General features: G+C 43.9%; 1 protein-coding gene across 2 annotated transcripts in view; it reads left to right on the top strand.

Annotated features, from left to right (window-relative positions):
- The first annotated feature begins 209 nt into the window (after positions 1-209).
- LOC308096719 (neural cell adhesion molecule L1.1-like) overlaps positions 210-15,364 on the top strand; it is a 47,017-nt gene continuing 31,862 nt past the window's right edge. For both annotated transcript variants that reach the window (XM_080444140.1, XM_080444139.1), the window contains exon 1: positions 210-356. The gene's annotated coding sequence lies outside the window, so the exon portion shown is untranslated. The remainder of the gene's footprint in view (positions 357-15,364) is intronic.

Genomic DNA, 15,364 nt, shown 5'->3' with positions numbered 1-15,364 from the left:
TAAGACGGAAGGAGGGGCAGGAAGGTACCAGGGGAATTGGGGAAAGAGAGGGAGGGAGGGAGAGAGAGGCTGCCATACGAAAGGGGTGATGTCATCTCTTGGAGACAGCCAATCGGAAAGGCTGTGAGGAGAAATGGAAGGGAGGAGAGACGGAGCTTAGATGGGTGTGTTTTTCTGAACCACTGCAGCATCAGTAGGTGGGAAAAGCCAGGAAGAGCACGACTCAGTGACCAGAAGGCAAAAAAAGAGAGAGAGATTGAAAGTGAGACCTACACACCATCCCATAAACGAGAGAGAAAGACAACGGATATAGAGAACAAGAGGCAAGAGGGAGACACAACACGTCACCTGCAGAGGTAAGAAGCCTACCGGGGAGATACAGACAAAAGCATCCTATACCATGCTGCCTGTGCATGTCTCTCTTTCGTATGTTTGTGTGTGTGTGTGTGTGTGTGTGTGTGTGTGTGTGTGTGTGTGTGTGTGTGTGTGTGTGTGTGTGCGTGTGCGTGTGCGTGTGCGCGTGGGTGCGCGTATGTGAGTATAGCGAGTCAGTCTGTGTGAGAGTGATTGTGTGCATCAGTGGGTGTGGGAATGTGTGTGGATATAGCAGGTGCCTCCGTAGTGTAAAAAGTGTGCATGTGTGTGATTGTGTGCGTGCATGTGTGTGTGTGTGTGTGCGTGTGTGTGTGTATGTGTACCTGTATGTCAATGGTCACTACCCCACAATACGGGGCAGCAGTTGTAGCGGTGCGTTACATAATACCAAGGTATCGACAACAGTGGTGGGCGTGTAGGTTTTGATGTCTTTGTGTAGTCGAGTAGAGTTATTATCCTGTCTGTGAGTCCTGTCTCTAAACATGAGGTTCAAACAGCCATTCACAATTTCCCTAATGGAGACAAACAAGCTCTGTGTAGGCAAATCATGCCTACGTACTGCTGCTTAGGGAGTGTCTGTCTTCGCTTGTTTCAGCTTAGATTTTTTTTGTTCATCTGCAATGTGCAATCTGTTTTTATTAATATTGGATGAAAGAATGCCCCGGGGAACATCATAGTGGTGAATTATTGATGGCAGGTACGATGCTAAAACTCAAGGGCCGACTCCCGTCAATTGCACTTCTTTTTTTGACGCTTAACTATAGAAAGTTGCTGTGGGGTGAATGATGCTCTCTGTATCATTGGATTTGCCCTGATTTGCTGATGGAGCCCGGCAGTTTTGTGACTTATGTCAACGGTTCTCGAACTTTTCCAAGGACCCTCAAATTAATATGCATTTGGCCGCGGACCCCCATTTGGAAATATTTAGTGCCAGTGACCCAAATACATGTAAAAGATTTGTGTTCAAAATTATTAAGAAATAAATGAAAAATAAATCACGATAAAAAAATAAATAGCCGAAGTATATAGGGTTACAAGGGTCTGGGGACCCCTTGGAACCTTCTCAAGGACCCCTGGGGGACCGTGGAACCCACTTTGAGAACCACTGACTTATGTTATTCATGTCTAATAATTTAACTATGAAGGTGTAAAAAGGATTCTTTTTGTTTTACACCCTCAGTGTTAAATCAACATTCCAAATGTTTTCTGTCCTTTTGGGCAAATCACTGTCTCACTTCTGCACACTAACTCTAGTTCCTGCCCTCCATTTGTCTATTTGCCCTGGGATTCCACGTTTGCTTCTTAGCAACTTTGAACACACACACACACACACACACACACACACACACACACACACACACACACACACACACACACACACACACACACACACACACACACACACACACACACACACACACACACACACACACACACACACACACACACACACACACACACACACACACACACACACACACACACACACACCTTATCCCTCTGTCGTTTTCACTGTAGAAATGTCTTTGGCAGTAGATCGGTTCAAATGAGGCCAAAACCTGAGAAGGGAGGGGTGGGCACTAAACGAGAAGATGGAGAGAGACGGGGATAAGGAGGTAAAGAATTGGGGAAATATTAGAGAGCAAAAGAGTAGATGATATACTGGAGAGAGTTATCTATTCTAGAGGGGAACAGAGTGGGACTGAGAAAGATGGGCGAGAAAGAGAGAATCCCAGACTGACAGAGAGAGGGGGTGAGCAGCACGCACACGCACACGCACACGCACACGCACACGCACACGCACACGCACACGCGCGCACACACACACACACACACACACACACACACACACACACACACACACACACACACACACACACACACACACACACACACACACACACACACACACACACACACAATGTGGTCTCTTCAGTTTGGCCTTCAGTAATCAAAACCATCACATGAGAGTTTATTCTTGTTGATCTCGGTACCATCACACCACAATCCTATAATGCAGTGCGCATGATGTTGCAGATGGACTCCGTATTTAGTAGTAACACCAAATTTGCTAGTAGTTAACCATTTAAACCCCATAATTTACTTTATGGCCCGGGTTCCCCCAGGGCTCTATATTAGGCCTGCTCCGTTTCTCCCCTCGTCACCGAAAATTGCCGGTCTGTGAGCTTGTAGATCGGCTATTTTCGCAGAATGTTCGCCCCCAAAATATGGACATTAGGGTTCATGTTAATTTGACACTGTACAGCGTTGCGAACTTCCCACCTGTTTCTTTACACGTTCCATCCTGGGAAAGCCCAGAAAGTCGAACTGTTGCCTGAGATTACACATCGAAAGATATTATTTTCCATTGCTACAGCACTGAAAAATAATATCTTCCTTGTACTGTAGCCCAAGCTACGAGATACGAGATCACAATGCACGACGTGCACCTCACTTTATTTTCTCAATTAGTTTTGGAAGATGGCCAGAGAGACCATCAAACCATCTAGAAGCATCAGTGTGTAACAAAAACAAGGGAATGAGCGAGCATACATTTCACAAGCACTTAAGTCCTACATACTTCGCTGTATGACAAATTGCATCACCAGGTTGAAAGTGGTTAAGTCAATGAGAATGGTTGAAGGTATAGTTAGGAAAACTGGCAGAAAAAGACTCGCTCGCTGCATAAATATTAAGGAAAACTCCTTAGACAGAGACTTAAGAAAATATAATTTATCATAAAATGCTCTGTGCTCATAGTGAGGGGTGAATTTCAAAAAAGCTAACGTTTTGGTCCTGGGACCTTCGTCAGTGCTACTGTATATGGGCTTTATGGCTCCATATAGCACTGACGAAGGTCCCAGGACCGAAACCGCACCTGCAGTCAACAAAGTGAACAAAGGACAAAGAAGGGCGCAACAGTTTTCCCTGTTCTTTAGGGTATAGTTATTATAGTATAGAACCAGGCCCAGATGTTTGAGTGGGAGAAGAGCAGGTTAGAATGGGTTCTGCTCAGAGGAAATGAGATTATTCTGATCTCTGTTCTTGCTCTCTCTCTCTGGCTCTGACTGTCTCTCTCTCTCTCTCGCTCTTATTGAGTATTTCTTGTCATATTTCCATTCATCCATCTTCATGCATCTCTCTCACACCCACTCCCTCCCCCGCTTGTCTGCCTTTCCTACCCTTTGACATTTGCTTCACTACTTTCTTTCCCCTCTTTTTCTCGCTCCTTCGTTTCCCTGTTTTTCTGTTTTCCCTCCATGACAGAATAGGGTCTTTGTGTTGAGAAATGAGAGGAATCTCTGTCTCCTCTCCTCACTCTGTCTCCTCTCCTCATTATGTTTCCTTTCCTCTCTGTCTCCTCTTATAAATCATGTCTCATCTCTCTATGACTCCTTTTCTCTCTATAACTCCATTCCCGTTAATCCACTGGCAACGTTTCATATTGGCATCATGTGGGAACAGGAGCCGGTGCCGATTTCCATCTATTTCCTATAATTTACAACTTAGCAAATAGCAACATCAATTCTATGGACTAATGTTACCACCACTACCATTGATGTTTTATAGTCTCATGCTGTTTATTTCCGTCATCACATTCAAAGGACACTGATTGGCCAGGTTGAAATTCCAACCGAGAAAAGCCGATGACGGCAACACCAGACCTTGAGATCTCAACATATATATACGTTTTGAATGGCCATGACTAGTTATTCAGAGAGAGCCAGGTAATCAGATTGCCATAACATTTTATTCTATTAAGAAAAGTGCTTCATAAAAACAATGCTGCCATAAAGATATGTTTTTACATGCACAGAAAACCTATGGTACAACTGAACCTATAGTACTGTGAGCTTAACATGCTTTTAATTTCACTTTCCTTTCCTTGTAGTGACAAGAATTGGTAAACGGTGCATTTATATACTGTAGTGGCTTTATCCTAAGCGCTTTACACTTTGCATGCTTGATGCCTCATTCAATACAGATTGATGTTTTTTCTCGTTCTCGTTTCAAGGAAACAATTCTGTCTCTTCATCATGAGTAATATTTGGCGTTCTGTGCGTATGCTTACATTTTATCGTTCCCAAATGCCTAGTGCTGTACCTGTTACAGTCATCTAATGTGGGAACAAACACATAGGTAACTTTTCCATAAATTTGGGCAATGTTTGAAATGACTGCCTTTGCAATTCTTTCATCCAGCAATACTATGGATTCCATGTGGGAATGGGGCCCATCTCTTCTTTATGTCTCCTCTACTGTGTTGCTCTCCTCACTGACTCCACTCCTCCAATGTCTCCTCTCCTCTCCTTTCTATGACTCCTTCCTATGTTTCATCTCCTCCCCATGTCTCCTCTCTCCTCTCCATCTCTTCTTCCCAAACCTTTTTAAACATTTCCCTGTGTGTGTGTGTGTGTGTGTGTGTGTGTGTGTGTGTGTGTGTGTGTGTGTGTGTGTGTGTGTGTGTGTGTGTGTGTGTGTGTGTGTGTGTGTGTGCGCGCGCGCGCGCTCGCGTGCGTAAGTGCGCATGCGTGTGTGTGTGTTGGGGGGACATCCATTAGTCAGGATTAGGAAGTGTAGGAGGGTCTTAACAGCCCTTCTGTGTTTGGATTCTAATCTCTTCAGAAACAGCTAAGCTAATCTCAATGGCTTTAGCGTATATACACTGTACAGTGCGTGCACGCACGCACGCACGCACACACACACACACACACACACACACACACACACACACACACACACACACACACACACACACACACTCAAATCACTCAAGTCACTCACGTCAAACATTATGTTCCCTTTGGTACAGCAGTCACACAGAACACACATTAAAATCCTGAGTTTTAATTTAGCTCTGCGAGTTTCCAAGTGGAATTTGCACACGAGTTAAATTAACACTCAGGATTTTACAGTGCTCACATATTTCTCACAGCAAATGTGTGTCTGTACTGTGTGTTGTTTTGGACAGTGTGGTTGAGCTACAAACAAGGGACCATTGATGCAAGCGCCACAAACACAGAGAGTACTTTATCACTCACATATCTGACCAACAATATCAATAGCAACTCAACTAACCACTGTCTCCTACAGCAGTGATTCTCAACCTTTTGAATCTGAAAGACCCCCGGTTTGATATGCAGCAGTCCACAGACCACCCTTTGACACCATTATGCTTTATTTTATCTCTGGGATCCCAGTCGACACTGTAAAATCCTCAGTGTAAATTTAAATGGGATAGTTCACCCCCAAAAATGTATTTGTTTCTATCGATTAGTCACCCCATGGAGACTTGAATTCATGGATATGTTTTAGTAGGCAGCGCTTCCGGTAGGAGACACAAAGGAGACTCTTGTGTCTCCTACCGGAACCGCTGCCGGTCATCAAATTATTGGCTTAGGAATGCGACAAAAACAAAAAAATATCCATGAATTCAAGTCTCCATGGGGTGACTAATTGATAGAAAAGGTCATTTTGGGGGGTGAACTATCCCTTTAAAGGTGTAGGGCAGCGGTGGCTCAGCGGGTAGAACCGGAAGTTCCCAGTTCGATCCCCAGCCCCGCTGGCTGCGTGTGAAAGGGTCCTTGAGCAAGACACTGAACCCCCAACTACTCCCGATGAGCAAGTTGGTGCCTTACATCGTTTAGTACAAAGTGCAAATCGCTTAATATTACACAACTTGTTATTGTGGAATGTTCTAAAATGTTCCATCGTTTCACAATAATGTTGCACAATATTTGTTCTGTCATGGAAGAATGTGAAAAACAGGATAACAGCAAAGAAACAAAGTTGCCAACATCACAGTGAATGTAGCCAGACTGAATACAGTGACTGGGCTGCAGCTGAAACAAGATCACCTCAGGATGTCCACTAAAGAAGTGAAAGCAGCTCTGAAGAGTGCCAGGGAGGCCATTAATCATTGCTATAGAGTGTTTGTTCAGTAGGGGTCTCCCCATCTCTCCAGCTCTTTAGTAAACAAAACAATATTTTTCAGGTTGGGATACCGATCCAATCAGGAGAGAGAACAGGATAAACAAGTGAAATTGGAAATGATGACACAAAACAATGAGCTGACACAATTGGAACTGGAACAATATAACATTGAAGTTGATTCTCCTGATTGGATGAAATTGTGTCCCACCTGAAAATGTATTTTACGTTTACCAAAGAACTGCAGTGACAGGGAGAGACCCCTGTTACCGAACAAACTCTATATAGCAATGATTACGAGCAGATAATGTAGTTTCAACCTTTTACGCCCCTTATATTCTTTCCTCTTCTTTCTCAGATCCCCATTTTCCTCTGTCCACTTTCATACCTCTTCCTCTGTCCCTGACTTGATAATATGTCCCAAGGCTGACCAGCTGCTTCCATGTATTTATAGGATATTGATGTGTGTGTGTGTGTGTGTGTGTGTGTGTGTGTGTGTGTGTGTGTACATGTGAATGTTTCCTCTGTGCTTTAAGAGGCAACAAAATTGGAGAAAGGGTAAAGAATGCAGATCTGGCACAAACCCCAGCTGCCTGTTTTAGCACTATGTGGCCACACCAGCAGACCAGCACGCTGTCAAACTGGGGGGAAGACGATGGAAAACTTAGACAATAGCAAGAGAAGATCTGTGTATATATATGTCTGAAAGAGAGGGTGAGAAAACGAGAGAGAGAGACAGAGAGAGAGAGGGAGAGGGAGAGATAGAGATAGAAAATGCAAAATAAACAGAGAAAAGTCAGGAGAACCAATGCAGTGTAAGAGAGAGAGGAAGAGAGAGAGGTGAACTGAGGAGATGCAGGGAGTGGCTCTGCACTGGAGAGAGACAGAGAGAGAGAGAGAGAGAGAGAGAGAGAGAGAGAGAGAGAGAGAGAGAGAGACAGAGAGAGAGAGAGAAAGGGAGGGAGGTAGAGAGGTGTGGATGGACGGAGTGGGGGATGGGATGGGAGAAGAGAAGGAGGGGAGGCGTGGGGGATGGGGGAGAGAAATATTGCTGTGTGCTGCTGCTGGAGTCAGGGGTTACCATGGTGATGGGGGAAATACGGGAGGGGGAGATAGAGAGACAGACTGCACCTCGCACAGATGCACGCACGCACACACACACACACACACACACACACACACACACACACACACACACACACACACACACACACACACACACACACACACACACACACACACACACACACACACACACACACACACACACTCACACACACACACACACACACACACATACGCACAATGCAAATGAACATTTTGCCTGCTGATTAAATAATGTGATAAGCATCAAATCTCCTTTTAAATTAAGCATTTCCTTCCTCTTCTTTGGGGGGTGGGGGGTGAGGGGTGGCGGGGCGTTAGACTGGGGAAAATAGAATGAAAAGGAAGACGCTGTCGAGGGAAAGGTGGAGAGGAGAGAGAGGCATGAGAGGTGGAGGCGAGGATATGCGATCTCCCACCTGGGAGTGGTGTATCTGAGATAGAAGTTGTGGCTTTGGCTAGAGAGAGAGAGAGAGAGAGAGAGAGAGAGAGAGAGAGAGAGAGAGAGAGAGAGAGAGAGAGGGAGGGAGGGAGAGACGGTTGTAGACACCACCTCCAAGGATGTTGTGGAGGAAGAGAGAATGCATCCACTATCAGAGACGGAGATATTAGCTTACCTCAATATTCTCTTGACAATCGGTGCTCTTGGGCTAACGATGATACATTGAAACATTGTCTCTAGCCCACGGGTGTGGCGAGGCCTCTTTCTGTCTGATCATTTCGGGAAAGTGTATTCAGCTATTTATAGACTTGATCTAGAGAGCGGCCCATGGGCTCAATCTCATGCGCCCAGCCTTTTTGATATCAAGAGGCGGTGCTGCTGCCAGTGGGTTTTATGGGACATGTAGCATTCGAGTGCTAGCTAAATTCTTCTGTGTGCCTTGAGAGTTTCCACTGCAAAATCCTGAGTGGAAATTTAACTCAGAGAGTGTGAAAATTGATTTTGCAGCGTAGGCTACCTTTGATGTGAGAGACAGACTGCTGGAGTGCAGTGAGTGAGTGTCTCCAAAGAGAGAGTCTGAATTCTGTTCACTGACAGGCGAAGGTTACACATGAAAGCCTTCAGCTTCTCGGTTAAGTTAGAGGTTTAGGGAAGCTAGACAACCCGTGAGGATTTAGTGAGATTGTCTGGGAGTACAGTATGTGTGTGTTTTTGGTGCTTACCCATACATGGGTAAGCATGAGTGAATAGGGTAGTGGGTGCATGTGTGTACATAATAGGAGTTGCTGCCGGAGGCTGGCTATTGCTTGGAGCCCTCACAATGCCATATTATGTATACATGCATGGGGCCATAATTCAACAGCTCTGCCATTCTTCTAAACTATTGTGATCCTCAACAATATATTGAGGCTCTTTGTAGAAACCATTTGCAAGTCTTATAAAATATTGCCTATGATGTGTAATCATATGACAGTGCATCAAATATAGACAAAACATTGTATCCTGACAGAAATCTTTGCATTGTTATTAATATGTCTAATTTGGAGAATATTAGAATATATCTTTAATTCATATTAGAAGGTAAGAAAGATGAGAGGGAGACGGTCTAGGTAGGACACACGAGGAGAGATTCGATCGCAGGACCGTGGGGATACAGTGTGGGGAAAGTGGCTTACCCCACCACAACATCAATAGGAATGTCTGCTTCTTACTGACAACCGAGGAGCAGTGGTTGAGTCTCAGCCTCTCATGGTAACTCCACATGTTCTCAGCAGGTATCAGAGGACAAGACAAAGGCTTTTTCCCCCTCTTTACTTTTCTTTACTGCACTAGATCTGCTATTTTTGAAAAATCGTGTGCAAATCTTTGAATATATATATATTTTTAAAGCGAACATTTGTTACTCAAATCTTTGTTTCTGGGGGTCCCTGGAACAAAATATTTTCAGATGGGGGTCAAATACAAATAATTTTGGGCCTTGACATGAAAAAGTTTGAATGGATTAACTTTGGCTTTCACCTAAATCAATCAATAAATAATAATAATAAACAGAAAGAGCTTCCTTGAGGAGGAAATCGGGAGGAAGGGAAAGAAAGAAAAAGGAGAAGGACAGAGAGAGAGAGACAGAGAGAGAGGCTTTTTGCTGGTCAGCAGTGTTTTAATGGTGTTTGGTTAACTGGGCCCCTCAACGCGGTGGGGGTGATACATGATCATGTCACATATTGATTGACACAGCAGTACAGCACAACCGTCAGTCTGTCGAAAACCCCTATTGTGTTACCATGGCCAAGGTCTAAGTGTGGTATCACACCGGGCAAATCGGGCAAATCGCAAACAATGCCATTTTCATTTCAATCCAGGACATTTTAATGAAACTGATTCCATGTTAAATCAATAACTGCATGTTAAGACGATAATGTCTGAAGCTCTCCAGCGCTCATCTTGGAATGCTCTGATTACTCCAGCAAGGTAACTCTTTTAGAAACTGGCTGGGCTGTTTGACCACAGTTTTTGGGGCCCTCCCCCCGTGTTGTGTTCTCCCCAGTGTTGGTTTTTGCCTTTGTGTGCGTGTGTGTATACGTGTGTGAAGGGGGGGGGGGTGGTGGGTTGGGTTGATGTATGGTTATGGGGTCGTGTATATGCCCCACAGCAGTCTGTTACAGTATAGTCTCTCACAGCTGATGCCACTCGCCCCTTCAACTAATTCTGTTAGACCACACCCGGGGACCTGGGACCCATGCCAGCGTGAGCTCTATTATTTATCCAGTCGCATACCGTCACTAATGACACATTTATGCAGTCGTCCTGTGCGACTGCGCGGTATCTCGTGTGCAGAGAGGCAAATCAGAAAACAAAACATTCAGTGATATTAGCTTTGTGTTTGCCATGGCGTGCGCGCGAGTGTGTGTGTGTGTGTGTGTGTGTGTGTGTGTGTGTGTGTGTGTGTGTGTGTGTGTGTGTGTGTGTGTGTGTGTGTGTGTGTGTGTGTGTGTGTGTGTGTGTGTGTGTGTGTGTGTGTGTGTGCGCTGGCAGGGGAAGGTTGAAGGGGGTAATCCAGAGGTGACTAAACAGTGTCACGCCAATAAGAGCTGATTTGAATGTGAATGGAGCTCTATGGTGCTGGGGAACCCGAGGAGGAATTGGCACCTCATTTGAATATTTTACTCGTTAGAGAAGGCCCACACAGAGGCAGGAATCTGGAGCTGTTACAGATAGAATTACTGACACACAGGTACACACAGACAAAAAGAAACACAGTACCACTGACAGCGAGCCAAACCGCCAGATGGACTTCAGATGTAGGTTAAAAAAGGACATAACTACAGAACTTTTGAGATTGATTGGATACACCGTATCAAGACAATTTATGTCAAGTACTGTTTAGGTTTATTAAACTGCTGTCTACTATGTTTAGTCTAAATGTCATTGTATGTGACAAATAACACCCACTGGAGACATAAGTGGGCTAACATAAAATATGGGTATGTGACAATATATATGGCCCAGGTGTGACGAATGGACTGGTATGATAGGTAGATTGGCAGACAAAGGGTAAGGCTGTGAGACAAAAAATGAACAGACAGACAAACATTATATACAAACCGATACAGAAGCAGATTAAAGAAATTTATATATATATTTTTTTTTGTTAGTTTTTTTGTTAAAAGGTTAAAGTACTATACATTCTGATAGTAATCATTGCTACAGAGCGTTTGTTCGGTCACAGGGGTCTCTCCAGCTCTTTAGTAAACAGAATATAGTAAATGTTCAGGTAGGTGACAACATTTAAGCCAATCAGGAGAGAGCACTGAAAACGCATTTTCTGTTTAATAAAGAGCTGGAGAGACATGGGAGACTCCTTTTATATCAGAATATAGAGATATATTTCTGTTTTGTTTTTGTGTATTGTGTCTTTTCCTTTATTTTTTGTATTTTTTATTATGTCTTGTTTACAAAAAAAAGAAAAGAAGAAGAAATGTGATAATGATGTGTACGTTGTACATTGTCAATAAATAAATCATTATAAAAAAAGAATATAGAGATATTTAACACTTATTTTAACCAAAGTAAATAACTTACCCTACCTTTAACTGATATTATACAGGAAAGGCTGATAACAAGCCAGGCATGTAACACAGTAAAATCTGCAGTGTTCATAATTCGCCCTATGACAAATTTAAAAAATAGTCAAATAATCTAATCTACAATACGTTGCATTACGACACGTTTACGACATGCTCAAAACAGGGACACCTGATTCAAAGTGGTTAACTTTGAGTGCAAAAATGAATGAGCAAGACACAGGCCAGAATAGAAGCAAAACAAGTCAGACAGCGGGAGGCTCTAGGCCTGTCAGTAGATGTGCTTTGTTCCAGGGTCAAAGACCTCCTCGTGATTATTGAGTTATTCAGGCATCCTCTTCCACTGGGACTCACAGTCTAGTTAGAAATGAACACAAAGGCAACCCAACACAGGCACGTGGCTGTGTGTGTGTGTGTGTGTGTGTGTGTGTGTGTGTGTGTGTGTGTGTGTGTGTGTGTGTGTGTGTGTGTGTGTGTGTGTGTGTGTGTGTGTGTGTGTGTGTGTGTGTGTGTGTGTGTGTGTGTGTGTGTCTTTCCTTGGATCCTGCTAGATGAGGTCATACGACAGAAACCTGACTGATGACCTCAGAAGGGTGACCTCAGGTTATGACACAGCTATTTGTGGTGGAACAGTGATTGTGTCAGATTCTAGAATGTGTCAGGAATGCTTACGATGACTATGAAGGAGTCACTTTTGTGTCAATTTTCCATCCACGCAAGAGTGGTGACCACACAGAGACAGAACACCACAAATGGAAACATTTAAGGCTGGGTGAAACCTAATATATGTGATATGACTGTACCGTATAATATACGGTACAGCCAGTGATGCACAAATTGTGGACAATTTGTCAGAGGGATAGTCAGTGACAGTGTCCTGTGCAGTAAAATGGTCCATCACAAATATCATCTATTATCTTCTTGACATTTACAGCGAGAGTCACAACAAACATTTGGTCATGTATTATGCTGGTCCCTGAGCAGCTTTCTTCAAATAAAGGCGTCTATTACTTTAAATAGGACTCCTAGGACAAATACATATTTATTTAAACCCATATTTAGTTGCTTTAACAACTGTGTAAAAATGTCTAATCAATCATTTACATCAGGGGATGAACAAAGTCTTTCTAGCTGTCTAATGATCAAGCTGAAAGGTGAGAAACTAAATGTAAAAATGTCTTGGCTTTCTTGGCTTGTTGCTCTTTTCCTTTTGTGTGATATACTCTGTAATATAATAAAATAAATATGTTCAGTAATAGACGCTGGAATGAGAGGAATGAAGCTGCCGACCTCCCTCCATGGGCCTATTATCATTATGTGACGTTGATTGAGACATGTTACCATTTGCTGGCAGAGGTTCATGTCTGCAGTTTAGAGGCTCCAAATTTGACCATCATTTTTCTATCTTTTTTAACCATAGTGATCATTTAATTTCTGACCACAATTTATTCACATTCTTCATTTTACACCGCTGATGACCTACCATTGCATTGGTACAGTAAAGCTTGCAAACAAAATAACAACACACAATCTGTCTTGATATATTGTAATGATATACATGCAATGTTGCAGTCCAAGCATGACCAATTTGAAAATAACATGTTTTAGTGATTGAAAGTGAAAGCAGTCTGACAGCAACGGAAAATGTCTGCAATGCAAATTTTGATGTTTTGCCATTAAACCAACAAAAAAATAGTTGTAACTTATGCTGTCAGGCATGCAGAAGTTGGCTACTTTCTTTACTGCTTTAATTTTTTGCAAGATGCTTCTCAAAATGTCTGATCATCTTTGCCATTTAACTCACAACTTCACAATAAAGCCAGGTGTTAGGCAGAATTCTGCATGCCTGCCTGGAAATGCATGCGCCTTGCATTTGTGCCAGGCTGACTGAGAGGGACCTCAGTCGACCCTAAAGCATCCCACAACCTGGAGAGAAGACTGATCTGCAATTGGTTAACCTTATGTGTGCCATAGTAATAGCCTGGTGGACCATTGCTGCAACTACTCCCCGAGTCTCTCTCCCTGTTTCCTGTCCCGCTCTACACCGTGAACTGTCAATAAAGGCGAGGAAAAACCTGAAGAAATATCTTGACCCATCTATTGGACTGGCCCAGCCGGTCCAGACAAAAATAAACAAAACAACAATGTTATCTATTTTAAGCTGAATTCAAAACTGGAAACAAAACATAAAATTACCCTCAAAGCATCACTGCCATATTAAAGTAGCAAAGGAAATATTGCTGCTTACGTCTGTATCGCCACATACAGATAGCCTACTATTATTTTATAAATCAACTTTAACTACAGTTACAAATCACCATAGATCAAAGTGATTGCAATTAATAGAATTACTACCTGAAATAAACTTACCAAATGGGCACTACAGTATGTCACACACACGCACACGCACACGCACACGCACACGCACACGCACACGCACACGCACACCACATTTATACATAGTATAAATGTCCTTTCACATGCACATACAGACAAAGACATATCTTACTCAGTGGTACTTTATTAAAATGACAGCTCTATTACATATTCATGAGGCTGGATGTGGTGGACATCAGGAGTGCGATCTATGCACACACATGTGCGCGCACACACACACATGCACACACACACACACACACACACACACACACACACACACACACACACACACACACACACACACACACACACACACACACACACACACACACACACACACACACACACACACACACACACACACACACACATATGTAATCATCTGGCCTCATCCAGGCAGGTTACTCCGCCTCCGTGCCCACGCAACATAGCACAGTCAGCACTCTAGTGTGTGTATGTGTGCGTGCGTGCATTTGTGCACGTGTGTGTATGTGTGGGGGGTGTGTGTGTGGGGGGGTGTGTGCGTACATGCGAGTGTGTGGCTGTATGTGTGCATGTGTGTTTTTTGTTTGTGTGTGTGTGCATGTATTTGTGTGCTTGGTCGTATATAGGGTTGTAACTGAAGAATGTAATGAATAATGCATTTCTGGGAATTTGGGTCACATGGCCAACTGGGAGAGACAGACTGGGAATAGTTGTTTCCTCTTTTATTCTGTGTGTGTGCGTGTGTGTGTGTGTGTGTGTGTGTGTGTGTGTGTGTGTGTGTGTGTGTGTGTGTGTGTGTGTGTGTGTGTGTGTGTGTGTGTGTGTGTGTGTGTGTGTGTGTGTGTGTGTGTGTGGTGTCTAGGAATACATGTGCGTATCGCACTTACATGAGTGCATTTCGGCTTAAGTTTGCCTTCAGGGCGGTGGGGGGTGCCGTGGGCTCCTCTCCTTGCTCCCCTCTCCTCCTTCCATCCCGCTTAATCTCTCCATCCACACTTTCCCATTCCTCCTTTCAGATCGGAATCTATCAATGAATTAATTTCTCGCTCTGTCGGGCACTATCCGTCCGCCGCCCCCCCCCCCCTCCCCTCACATCTTAGACCTCCCCACAAGCAGTCCCACCTGCCCCTCCCGTCCCACCGTCCTCCCAGTGGACCCTTCCACCTGCCCGCCCCGCCCGCCTTCCATCCCAGACCCCTCAGGTTCTGTGCAGTCAGAAGAGCCATAGAGAGGTGGGGGGCTGCGGGACCTGGGGGACCAAAGACAGGAAATTGGTACAGTACGTTCATTGTTAACCAATGTGGAACGGAACAAGGCCTGTCTCCCTGCGGGGGTTTGTTTGAAGCCATGCGTTACATAACTATCTGTAATATTTTTTATTTGTTTACATTGTATTGAATACATTTTTCTGTGCGGGTTTCAAAGGTTTGAATGAAGTCCAAGCACAAGTACAGAGGCCGCAAGGCCAAATCCGTAGTCAAAGGCAAAGTTCAGTTCGGCAACAAACAATCACTAAATATAATCGTACACGGACGGGACTTTGTGGCACGGCTAGAATCTCTCCATCA

Source organism: Gymnoscopelus braueri (assembly GCF_963280865.1).
Source record: "Gymnoscopelus braueri genome assembly, chromosome: 12".
NCBI lineage: Eukaryota > Metazoa > Chordata > Actinopteri > Myctophiformes > Myctophidae > Gymnoscopelus > Gymnoscopelus braueri.
Note: the sequence above shows the minus strand (reverse complement) of the source record. Positions and strands in the feature narration are given on the sequence as shown.